The sequence below is a fragment of the Amblyomma maculatum genome, chromosome 3, assembly GCF_055883805.1.
Source record: "Amblyomma maculatum isolate TAMU_Amacu chromosome 3, ASM5588380v1, whole genome shotgun sequence".
NCBI lineage: Eukaryota > Metazoa > Arthropoda > Arachnida > Ixodida > Ixodidae > Amblyomma > Amblyomma maculatum.
Window position 1 is genome coordinate 217,339,310 of NC_139346.1, and position 13,065 is coordinate 217,352,374.

The following is a 13,065-nucleotide window of genomic DNA, read 5'->3' on the forward strand; positions in this document are numbered from 1 at the left end:
TCCCCCATTTAGAGCCGGGACACGAGGGAACACATTCGCTGATACTAAGCCCAACCAAGGCAGTCTCTGACAGGCCTCTTTTACGCGGCGGCGTCGAAGCCCATTCTTCGAGGATTCAAGCGCATCATTGTTTCGCGCCAAAAGCCTCCAGTGACTATATAGTGACGCTCAAAAAGCGCGCGGGACTCGCGAAGATGGGCACGCGTGGCAGGTAATTAACTTTTGGCCCAATTAAAATGCCACCGTTCAGGTAAAACCTGCACTATCACGCGAGTTTCTCGGTAATAACGAGTTATATATATAGCTTTTTTTTTCTTTTACATTGCAGCCAAAATGTTCCAGCGTTAAAAGCTTTGTCGCACCCTGGCTCTCATCCTCTCCCCTCTCTCGTACCCTCCCTCGGGACTGAAACCTTAGGAGACAAATATTAATGTACTCCTTACTTAGATGATAACTTAAAATTATCGAAGACGCCTTCCCAAGCAGCGCTTGGTCAGGCCTCCTTTGGAGCGTCTACCTACCTTGACCGGAACGCGTTCTTCACAGCACAACTTGCTTCTCGCTTGCGCAGTATATAGAGCGTCGCCGGCAGCTAATACGATCATGAGTTGACGGTGGCAGAGCGAACATTGGCCCATATTCCAAGTTTGCGTCGTTTTCAGAAGTGTCCTTTTCGCCCTCAAGTCGGTTGAACCGGATGTTAGTTTGATTGCACCATTTCCGGTTCCGGTGTTTTCACCAATCGGATGAAGGTGAAAACGGCGCTCTGAAAGCGACTCAAACACGTACCAAGATTCCTGTACAACCGCTGCACTGTAAGCAGTCGCACCCGAGAACCAACGAGTAAAATAGACGATTTTCATCGATGCTCCCTTGAGTTGATGAAGCATGGATGCTGGGCTTCGCATGTGGGGTGAAGAAACCGCATCATCTAAGGGGTGTTATGAAATTTAGAATTTGCATACGTTTAAGATGCCTCGCCATCGTAGTGATGTGCCGGAGTACCCGGGTTCGATCCCGACCGCCAGTGACTGCATTTCGATGGAGGCGAAACGGAGAGGCGCCCATGTGCTGTGCGATGTCAGTGCACGTTGAAGATCCCCAGGTAATTGAAATTACAACGTAACCCTCAACTACAGACACCTCTTTTCCTCTTTCCACTTTCACTCCCCCCTTACGGCGCGGATCGCGTGCTCACAGAGAAAGTGTGACAGATACTGCGCGTTTCCTTGCGTGTAAACCAATTTCTTTGTTATTAAATCTACCTCGTTGATCAGAATGTCTAATAGCGATCTCGAAGCAATTGTTTCAGAAAAGAAATACAAACATATTTTTTTTCCTCGCATCACTATGCCCGTTCGTATTCGAATATAGTAGGCCATCCGCGGAGTGAACACATCCGCAAATATAAGATGGGACTCCAGCGGGGCCACGATGAAGACACGGTATTCAGACCGAAGGTTCTTAATCGTCACGTTAGAAAGAGTAAACAAGAGGGCACCTTAAAAAGAAACATATACGCGGCCTGTACAGCCTGCAATAACATCACGCGCGGACCGTCCAACCGGCTGGGGAACCTGCACGAACTGCCAGTTGCTCATGGGCTGTGCGAATATAGGTGCCAAATAAATACCAAAATAGAGAAGGCCAAGGAAACAGCTACACAAGCCGGAGCACCTGATGAGAGGTTTATCGACAGCGGCGGCGCCTCGAGTGGTAGACGCAGTGGACAACTGGGTGGCGTAGAAGCGCCTTCTTTCGCAAGAGCGTCGGACGGCGGCGGTGAAATCGCTGTCGCGACGGCGTTGCTTCACGCGAATGAAAACGCACTTTGGCGGCGTCCGCAGGGGAAGCCCACGAGGGACTTGGGAAACGCTAAGCGGGTACAGTTTCTGGAGAGGAAAGGAGATACCGGGCCCAAGAGAGATGCACACACGGCCCAAGATCGAGCAGCCGCTGTCACTTTGCGTGACTTAAAATAATAATAACAATAATACACAATGAACGAATCGGTGGCGCCACTCGGCGTTTTTTTGGAAGCGTATAGTCTTCGCGCTACCGCTAAGCGCGAGTCAACGCCGCTTGCGGTGGGGGCTAGCCTGCCATCGAATTTTTATCTGTTGTAGGCCGTCATTGCACCCGCCACTGCTTCGGTGGTGTACGACGGCTGTTGCGGCGCACGTCATTCTCTCCCTCTTCTTTTTCCTTTCTTCTGTATTTTCTCTTCTGTCCGCAAGAGGCAGCGGAGGTGGCTCAGCTACAGAGCCAGCAGCAGGCCCGTGCATTTTCTTTTCCTTCTTTCTACAGCCACAACAACAGCGACAAGCGCGTGGATAGGCGATATCTACAAAGCAAAAGAAAACAGAGAGAAAGAGATAGAAGAAAAGGCAGCGTGTGAGCGCCAGCTGCATAGCCTGGAAGCTGTGCCCTGTGCGGATCGAATGGCTGCATGGATGGCGGGCATCGCTGTGCATGCCTTGTGCGGCGCTCACGCTCTATTACCACTCTGATATTTCTTTTCTTCTTCGCAACAGCGACGCTTTGCAAACAAAGCGGCGAGTAGAGACTTGAACAGCCGAAAAGAGACGGTATATTCGTGGGAAATTGGCATTACATCGTCAGCTAATGCCGACCCTTTGAAATGGCTCATTTTCTGAGAAATCTGTTCTGCACGCTCAAGTATACTGACACACGAGGACGACACAGCCACCTTGACCATGTCTGGATGTGCCACTGCCTTGCGCTCGGTTTCGACCCGGCGCCGAATTACCCCCCCTCCCGTCCCCAACTTTGCCCCGCGGCGTTTGTGATGCACTCGAGGCACTCTATTAAAGATGAGTCCGCGAAATTGAAGTAAAACGGTGTCCGGTCGTGTCACAGAGATTAAGCGGAGTGGATGCCTAAGACCATCGTGACTTCTTTTTCTTTCTCCTGCGCACACGCATTCAACATAAAGTGGTATAAAAAGTGCACTTTATTTGGCCTAAGAAAGACGTTACGCACTGTTAAAGGCGAAGGAATTACTTTGACCTCATGGCGGTTTTACAAGGAGCACTAATGACATGTGAGATCACGACTTCTTTCCCCTTTCTCCATTATGTGCAATCGAATGTGACGTAGTGTGGGCGGAGTCTGTCTTTGGACTCAATCTTACATTCTGCCGAGGTCCGAATTGGCAACCTCGTTCTGAACTGTAATTGCTACAATCCATAGTGTTCGTACTTAACGAATTCTGTAAGGTATACAGGAAGCTATTCTTTCTGACGGACACAAGCGCAGGTAAACAGTGGTGACCATGATTCGAGCGGATTTAGGGTTTCTCTAACATGCACTACGTACTCAGCGATCGCTTTGGGCATGCTCAATCCTGTGCTTCGGGCAGTGCTTCGCGCGGATTATTCGAGCGGTAAGCAGCAAGAATACCTCTGCCAAGTTGGCCTCTGTTCTCGCGTAGTTGCAGGCGTTTGCCGAGCACGGTTCAACGTTAAGGAATGGGTACGCAGTTTTGCTGACAGCAATATTAGGTCTAGGGCTGAATTCTGGAACGATATCATCACAAAACTAGTCACAAACAAGTCCATTATTCCGGTTCCTATTGGTCGATATAGCCAGCGGTCACAGCAGACCAATAGAAGAAGGGCTAATAGATTGGTTTGTGATTGATTTCCGGATCTCTCCGCAATTTGGTCCCCAGAGAACATTATTCGTCGTATTGTTGCTTGGAAAATCGTAAGCCTGTTACAAAATCGCCGTTGCTTGCAAAACCGTATATACGCTTAGTCAGTCTTTCTTTCTTCGTCCCTAGTATATAAGTTTTAGCGATTTCTTCATAAACGGTGGCTATGAGATCGTAACACAATGTGCGATTGCTCGCGTCTCTATATATGGTCTGAAATACGCTGTGACCTCCTTTCAAGAAAAAGTGCGAGCCCTGAAAGGGTGGCCCTTCCTGCAGCGCCTGTTGCCCCATCGTTTAACAGAAGGTGTCCTATTATTGCAACGCATATCTCGGTGCTAATCGGCACCTCGTGTTTGACTCCGGAAATTTCTGAGTGCATATCTTTACGCTAACGCCAACGAAATGCTCACAGCCGAGCGGCTGCCCTGACAGAGGCGGCACCAAGAGGGAGCTTGCGGATAGGAAAAACCCGCTATCTCGAGGCACGCAAGCAGCTCTGCGCCGGAAGCACAATTAAGATAACATGAAAGGAGCGGTTTCGTTAACTGCCAGAATGGATAAAGGGCCGATAGGCCAAAAAAGAAAAAAAAAAAACACATTTCGCCTGCCTGCGCAAGGCTGCGGCCGGACTCAAACCACGGCAAGGCTGGCAGGACACGTTTCGCATGCATTTGTCGATTGAAACGTGCTATCCGTGGTGGCTTCAGTTAACACAAGTGCATTGTGATCGCTGAACAGTTATCACTCGCATGTATATCTGTGAAAAGGGACGTACTTCATAACGTGGTGCTGCCTTGTCCACAAGGTTCTAACAATCACTGTATCTCGCTTGTTATACTTTGTGACTCGGAGTGAGTCGTTTACAGCTGCGCCGCGACAGTATTTGTAACTAAAATCAAAATAACAGCGCAGAAAGAAGGCGCGCTTGCTTGCAGCTCACTTCTTTCTTAATTCTTTACTTGCTCGTTTGTCAGGCACTCTCTAGAATTGTCCCGGCCTGTTATCACTGTGGTCAGTGCAGGAACCAGCAATGAAATAATGAAAAATGAGTATTCGAATGTATACAAGCCCAGAGAATCTGGGCAGAAGTGTCTCGAGCACACGGCTGCGTGCAGTTACTGCATAGCACCGAAGACCAAATTTACCCAAGAACTTTTAATGTATGGTGGACCTTATCAATTTTCTACGTCTTTAAGAACGAGTAAGTGCGAGCGCAGGAAGAATTTTTCCGCGTAATTTACTGCAGATTCAATCGAATGCGCAGAGTTTTTGCAGAATCTGCAGCGTGTAGGAAGACTAGGCTACCGGCAGGTGTCACCTAGAGCACTAGCTATCTCTCCGCGCACCATATTTCTGTCGCGATTACAAAATTAAACCATTCCGACTGGGTTACGTAGCAATTAATAAGTAAGTAAGTAAGTGCAAGTAAGTGAGAAGTCCTGATCCCTTTTCGACTCGGGGCAGGCGTTTGTCAACTGGCGGCCACTGGTGGCCAACAAATGGCGCTACCTGGTAACGTCCAGATAAGCAGGGCATGAGAAAAAAAAAAAAAAAGCACGAACAGCCGGCGCTTCTAAGATAGCAAAACAAAAATATTTGGATAAATTTTAGACGTTCAACTCTCCTTGTACCAAGTTTCACGAGCGTTAGCCAGAGGCCACAGTCACTGCTGCCGCCATTTCGATCTTGGCTCGCTTCCGCACTCTTCTCGGCAACGAACTAGTCATGGCTTCTCGTCATTTGATGGTCTGGCACAGCTAGGACGTTCAACGAACAGCGCGACAGTGTGCCACAGTTTTACACGAGGCCATAATTCCGATCTCTCAACGGCAGGATTCCGCAACTTCTTTCTGCTCACTGGTTGTCTGTCAGCGAGTTAATTGGTGATTTACGCTAATAATTCTTTCTGAAAGCAACCTAAATGTAGCACGCACTCACTGAAGGCAGGAAAGGATTGCTGCGTAAGCTTTACCACACTCCATCGTTTGATGTCTCCTCCCGGCTCTGTTCACGGCTGGTTTTACGGCTATTTAGAATAATATAAAAAAAAAAGAACACCACATAATGTAACTTAGAAGGGAGCGCACCACAGGAATTATGCTCGTTATTTATTCGAATGTAGTGAATCTTATAGATTTGAGAAAAGAAAATCGCACGAAGTGGACTTGAAGAGATGTTTCGGAGTTTAGATATGTAGCGCTAATTCATTCCGCCACAGAAGCGCGGGAATGATGGACTTTGAATGCTCTCTTATTCGTTTTAACATTATTTCTGCCATTTGTCGCCAGGTGAAGCTGCTCAAAGGGTCCTATACTCTAGACCCTACCATTGAGAGAACGGAATGACGCTATACAAGAGGCTTGATCGGATGCGGCGAGAGCATAGTGCTCTCGCCCCTTGGTACGACGACGTTTGCTGCACAGTGCCAGAAAGGAACTTACGGCACACGAAGACATGACGTCATCTGTAGAACGCATGGGGTACTAGATGCAAGAATAACGCAGAAAAAAACACGATACTCGCAAATGAGCGCAGTAGACGTAACGCTTCAAATGCATTTGGAAGCACTATACGGAAACGAAAAGGAGTGCACTGAATGAAGGCAGACGGATGTTAAGTCTAGTGCTTCAACGAGACCAAGAACGTCATTTCAATTGTAGCGGAAATTGCGTTTCATCGCTATCTTGTCGTTCTGGATACCAGTTTTTCATTGTGTACATCTTTCTGGCCATTAAACAATAAAACAGGACGGTAGTTAGAAGACAATAAGCTACTGTGCCTGCCCTGCATGTACAGCAGTCAGTGTGAGTACTATTTAAATAATCGATAACATAATATTTCGGACACTTTGCCACAAGCCAATAAAACGACTCTAGATATATTTCACATATACTGTTCTATGCATTCCGCTAAAAGAAGAGAGGGAGCTCATCATCACCATTATCATCATCATCATCATCAGCAGCAGCAGCAACAGCCGGATTATACCCCCTGCAGCGCGAAGGCCTGCCTCTCATATTTTCCTCCAAATAATCCGGCCCTGTGCTAAATGCATACACTTACAATTTGCAAAGTTCTTAACCTCATGCAACCACCTGATTTTCTGCCGCCCCCTGCTAAGCTTTCTTTCCCTTGGAATCTACTTTTAACGACCACATGTTATCTTTTCTTCGTGATACATGTCAGGCCCATTTTTGTTGCGAAAGCAACACTACGATAGCCAAAGCGAGACCTAGGGTGGGCGAAGCTACATCGTGAAGAGGCGTAGCTACGAGAAAAACAAGAAGAAGGAAAAGAAGAGGAAGAAAGAAAAGAAGAAGATAAAGAAGAAAAGAATAAGAAGAAGAAGGAAAAGAAGAAGAAAAAAAAGAAGGAAACGAAGAACAGGAAGGAGACGAAGAAGGAGAAGAAGACGAAGAGGAGGAAGAGCGCTCAGTCACCCGCGGCTAATGCTTTCGCTGCACATTCGGTTCAGCAGCGTTGAACGCTTCTAACTTTTTTTTCTTCTTGATTTCGACTAGAATCTCAGTAAGCAGAGTTATTTCTCTGTCTACTCTGCACGCTTCCGATCTCTTAACGTTACGCATACCATTTTCTGTTCCATAACTCTCTGCGTTGTCCTCAACGTAAGTTGAAGACACCGTTGAGAGAGTTGAGAGAATTCTGTTGAGAGAAACAACAGATGCCACTTAAACCGTATGTAAAACAAAAAGAAGTGCAGGCGTATCTAACACAACACGAAAGCTAGCTTCGAGCCAAGAGTTAACAGTATGACCATTTCCAGTTCTCACTTTTTTTAATCAAAACAGGCTAGTATACTCGTAAGTTGGTTGCCCTGCAACCACATTCAGCCTGAGGCCAGAACAGGCCATATAATACTGTGTATTCATTGACGTAGTACACAGTATAATAACGTTTTCTTGTTAACTGTGAACTGACTTAAAAAAGAAAACATTACAAATCCCTTCATTAAATTTTAACATCCAATCGTATACTGCGTACTGCCCCCATATAGTATGATACAGTGCCATTAAGCACACTAATAAGGCTATAAATAGATTTTTATGAGATCTGGCGGATCACTCCGTGCGATAATCCATGCTACTGATGTCCATGGTATGTGTACAAATTCCAGAGGAACCGCTTCTAAACGCTAGTTGTAGAACTCGCATTGCGTCGCGTCAGACATCCTCTCACTTTTGAGATATTTTGATCACTCGGCAAACATAACCAGCCACAGTGGTCAAGCTTTCCATCGCCCGTAAACTTTGGACAATGAATACACTGGTAGAAGCAATGTGAAAGGGAACGTGCCAATGACGGTGGGGCTCGATCGAGCGTCTGTGGCTGTTCTGAAAAAATGCACGCACGCATCGTCGTGGTTGCGACGGCGTGTGCCTCTGGTTTTTCGAACACTAAGAATACGAAAAATAGCGAATCCTGCATCAAAAGTGGAATGCGCAGTGAACAAGCACTTTGGTGAGCACGTCTGTCGCGCGTCTGTCTCACTGCTTCTGTCTGTACAGTTGGGTACGCCCTGTTTTCAGACAGAAAACAACAACAGTATTTTAAATCGCGTTCTTGTGCCTAGAACTTTAGTTTCTACTTCATCATATGACGCTAACAAATGTGTGGAAAGCCTTTGTATATTGTATCGTCCGGCGTCCAGAATGCGGCCTCTGTGCATAGACTCGGTTCCTGAGGAGTTCCACTGCCGACTTTCATTGGTGCTAATGTACGACTTTCACACGACTAAAGGCCATATTAACGTGCAGTTGGGCAGCATTTACGCGAAAGCTGAACGTGAAATCAACATATTGTATTGTCGCATATGAGCGCTCAGCTCACGAATCCTTTGTTTGAGGCCAGCATTCAGGAGCTGTCTGCCGCAAGAAAAATGCTACCTCCCCCCCCCCCCCCCCAAAAAAAAAAAAACCTTACTGTCCAACTATGAAGTTCGTGCAGCTACTTAAAGATGAACCTTAAAGGAGAACTGCTCCATGGCGCTAAAACGGTGGAACCGCATGCGCGTATTTATGGGCAATGATAACTCTGTCACTTAAAATATATTGCGATACGTGTTCTCTCGAATTCTTCGGCGGTCAAATGCGCCGATTTAGGCAGTTAAAAAAAAAAAAAAAAAAAAAAAAACGTACAGGAATGGCACCTGTTCTTTCGCGCAATTGAGGACGTAAATGACAACTTTAGTTTTCAAAATGCGCACGCATTGGTTGAACCAGCTTCGCTGGGAAGATGGACCCACAGCATGATGACGTCCACGCTCAAGAGGCGAGGTCACTCCGTTCTGCAGCGTACAAGGCCCTGAGTAATGACCTCAGGCGAGAAAAAAAAGGTCGCTTCTTTCCAACTTTCTTAACCCTCGGCAGTGCTGTCACTGGTGTAACGAGGCTATAGCTCTCTCGCCAAAGTGCTGGTCCGCCCGCTTTCTTTTCCAGGCCGGCGTGATGTTCTCATCCGCTTTCTCTACTGTCGTCCCTAAAACGGGTCAGGCCGCGATTAAATGGCCCCGCGTCGGCCCTCTCGGGAGAGTCTTGACACTGCACACGCGCAGTAATGATCTCGTCTTCACCCGAGCGACACTCGCAGCCAAAACCGTGGAACGAAACACGATGTTCCGCGACGAGGCGCGGCCGTTGCTCCGTCATTAGAAAGAAGCTCGAGAACGCGTTTTAGCGCAAGACTGTCGCGCCGTCTTGCGCTAAAACGCGAGACACCGCGAGTTGGACGCCTTTTAAGTTTGCTTCGCTTCTAAGAAGCAGCTACGTCATAGCAAACTTTTAAAGAAAACCCCGAGTAAAAATGGTCACATTGTACGAGGGAGGCGTCGATAATGACCCCTCCGCGCGATGAACTATATCACGCCACGCTTGTGTCGACATAAGCCGCATCTATTTAGCACAGACGAGGCAAGTTATACCTTCAGCGAGGAGCTTCCGATAGTATGCACAACGGTTCAATGTGCGCAAGGAAATTGTGGGTACAGTAATCTTGCGCTGGGATCGTGTGAACTATATGCTGACAAGTGTGACTTTTCCGATGAAAGAAATACTGATACGCGGCAGAGTTCAATGTACCCGAATGACATCAGTGCGAAACAGGCAAATCCGCAAAGACTACTTAGTCCATTCCATCTAACTATGGGGAATTTCCCAACTGATGGCGCCATTGTATGGCTCCGTGCAACCAATGAAAACGGCTTCTATAGGGAAGCTCGTAAAAAGAATTATATATATATATATATATATATATATATATATATATATATATATATATATATATATATATATATGAAGGAAAGAAGCCAACAGTCGGCGAGGCCAAGGAAAGCATTGGGGATTATGTTTTATGTCTTTTTTTTTAATTTTTACTTGGATAATCACAGAAATGGGTAATGTAATCTACTTAGGGGAAAGATAATTAAACACAAAGTAGAAGAAAAAACAACGTGCCGATGGTGGGGACCGAACCCACGACCTCCGAATATCGCGTCCGGTGCTCTTCCAACTGAGCTACATCGGCCGCTGTCCCCCCTGCTACTTTCTCGGGTATTAATGTTGTCTGTATACGAACCTTGAGAGTGTTCACCAGCGCCACCCTCAGCCATAGCGGCGGACGTAGAACGTCCTCTGTTACCGCCAGCGTCACGTAGAACGTGACCAAGAGCGAGGGCGAAAGCTGTGCTAGAACCCTTTTACGCTACCTATGGCCTCAAGACTGCCAGAACCGAGACCCCCGTAAGCTACAAGCAGATAAATGAAGGGGAAATGAGGGTGCTCGTTATAATACATGAAGGAAAGAAGCCAACAGTCGGCGAGGCCAAGGAAAGCATTGGGGATTATGTTTTATGTCTTTTTTTAAATTTTTACTTGGATAATCACAGAAATGGGTAATGTAATCTACTTAGGGGAAAGATAATTAAACACAAAGTAGAAGAAAAAATAACGTGCCGATGGTGGGGACCGAACCCACGACCTCCGAATATCGTGTCCGGTGCTCTTCCAACTGAGCTACATCGGCCGCTGTCCCCCCTGCTACTTTCTCGGGTATTAATGTTGTCTGTATACGAACCTTGAGAGTGTTCACCAGCGCCACCCTCAGCCATAGCGGCGGACGTAGAACGTCCTCTGTTACCGCCAGCGTCACGTAGAACGTGACCAAGAGCGAGGGCGAAAGCTGTGCTAGAACCCTCTTACGCTACCTATGGCCTCAAGACTGCCAGGACCGAGACCCCCGTAAGCTACAAGCAGATAAATGAAGGGGAAATGAGGGTGCTCGTTATAATACATGAAGGAAAGAAGCCAACAGTCGGCGAGGCCAAGGAAAGCATTGGGGATTATGTTTTATGTCTTTTTTTTTTTAATTTTTACTTAGATAATCACAGAAATGGGTAATGTAATCTACTTAGGGGAAAGATAATTAAACACAAAGTAGAAGAAAAAACAACGTGCCGATGGTGGGGACCGAACCCACGACCTCCGAATATCGCGTCCGGTGCTCTTCCAACTGAGCTACATCGGCCGCTGTCCCCCCTGCTACTTTCTCGGGTATTAATGTTGCCTGTATACGAACCTTGAGAGCGTTCACCAGCGCCACCCTCAGCCATAGCGGCGGACGTAGAACGTCCTCTGTTACCGCCAGCGTCACGTAGAACGTGACCAAGAGCGAGGGCGAAAGCTGTGCTAGAACCCTCTTACGCTACCTATGGCCTCAAGACTGCCAGAAGCGAGACCCCCGTAAGCTACAAGCAGATAAATGAAGGGGAAATGAGGGTGCTCGTTATAATACATGAAGGAAAGAAGCCAACAGTCGGCGAGGCCAAGGAAAGCATTGGGGATTATGTTTTATGTCTTTTTTTTTTAATTTTTACTTGGATAATCACAGAAATGGGTAATGTAATCTACTTAGGGGAAAGATAATTAAACACAAAGTAGAAGAAAAAACAACGTGCCGATGGTGGGGACCGAACCCACGACCTCCGAATATCGCGTCCGGTGCTCTTCCAACTGAGCTACATCGGCCGCTGTCCCCCCTGCTACTTTCTCGGGTATTAATGTTGTCTGTATACGAACCTTGAGAGTGTTCACCAGCGCCACCCTCAGCCATAGCGGCGGACGTAGAACGTCCTCTGTTACCGCCAGCGTCACGTAGAACGTGACCAAGAGCGAGGGCGAAAGCTGTGCTAGAACCCTCTTACGCTACCTATGGCCTCAAGACTGCCAGAACCGAGCCCCCCGTAAGCTACAAGCAGATAAAGGAAGGGGAAATGAGGGTGCTCGTTATAATACATGAAGGAAAGAAGCCAACAGTCGGCGAGGCCAAGGAAAGCATTGGGGATTATGTTTTATGTTTTTGTTAAATTTTTACTTGGATAATATATATATATATATATATATATATATATATATATATATATATATATATATATATATATATATATATATATATATATATTATCCAAGTAAAAATTTAACAAAAACATAAAACATAATCCCCAATGCTTTCCTTGGCCTCGCCGACTATATATATATATATATATATATATATATAGATATATATGAAGGAAAGAAGCCAACAGTCGGCGAGGCCAAGGAAAGCGTTGGGGATGGCACTTTTATGTCTTTTTTTTTTAATGTTTACTTGGATAAGCACAGAAATTAGTAATGTAATCTGTTTAGGGGAAAGATAATTAGACACAAAGTAGAAGAAAAAACAACGTGCCGATGGTGGGATCCGAACCCACGACCTCCGAATAACGCGTCCGGTGCTCTACCAACTGAGCTACATCGGCCGCTGTCCCCCCTGCTACTTTCTTGGGTATTTATGTTGTCTGTATACGAACCTTGAGAGTGTTCACCAGCGCCACCCTCAGCCATAGCAGCGGACGTGGGACGTCCTATATATATATATATATATATATATATATATATATATATATATATATATATATATATATATATATATATATATATATATATATATATATATATATATATATATATATATATATATATATATATATATATATATATATATATATATATATATATATATATATATATATATATATATATATGGGGTACTCTTAAGGTCAATTTTTACCAGCCCACATATAAAGCCTCGCTTTAACCAAGCCGTATGAAGGTGCCTAGGGGTGACGTGTCTGACTCAAAATGCAAGGGTCTTGGCAGGCTGACTCTAACATCCCACATGAAAGAAGAGGCCCGAGTTGGCAGCTATGACAACTGTTGGGCTACCGCCATGCTCGTGATTTCTCGTTCACAACGCCGACACCACATTTTTTTTAATGCTATCGCGTTGAAAGGCGACGACAAAGCGAACAGCGACGCGATACAAGCACTCCGGAG

The 13,065-nt window shown here is 46.1% G+C and overlaps 1 protein-coding gene across 5 annotated transcripts in view; it reads right to left on the reverse strand.

Moving 5' to 3' along the window:
• Nucleotides 1-13,065, reverse strand: part of LOC146197713 (pleckstrin homology domain-containing family G member 5-like) — a 767,578-nt gene that overhangs the window by 155,827 nt on the left and 598,686 nt on the right. The window lies entirely within an intron of this gene.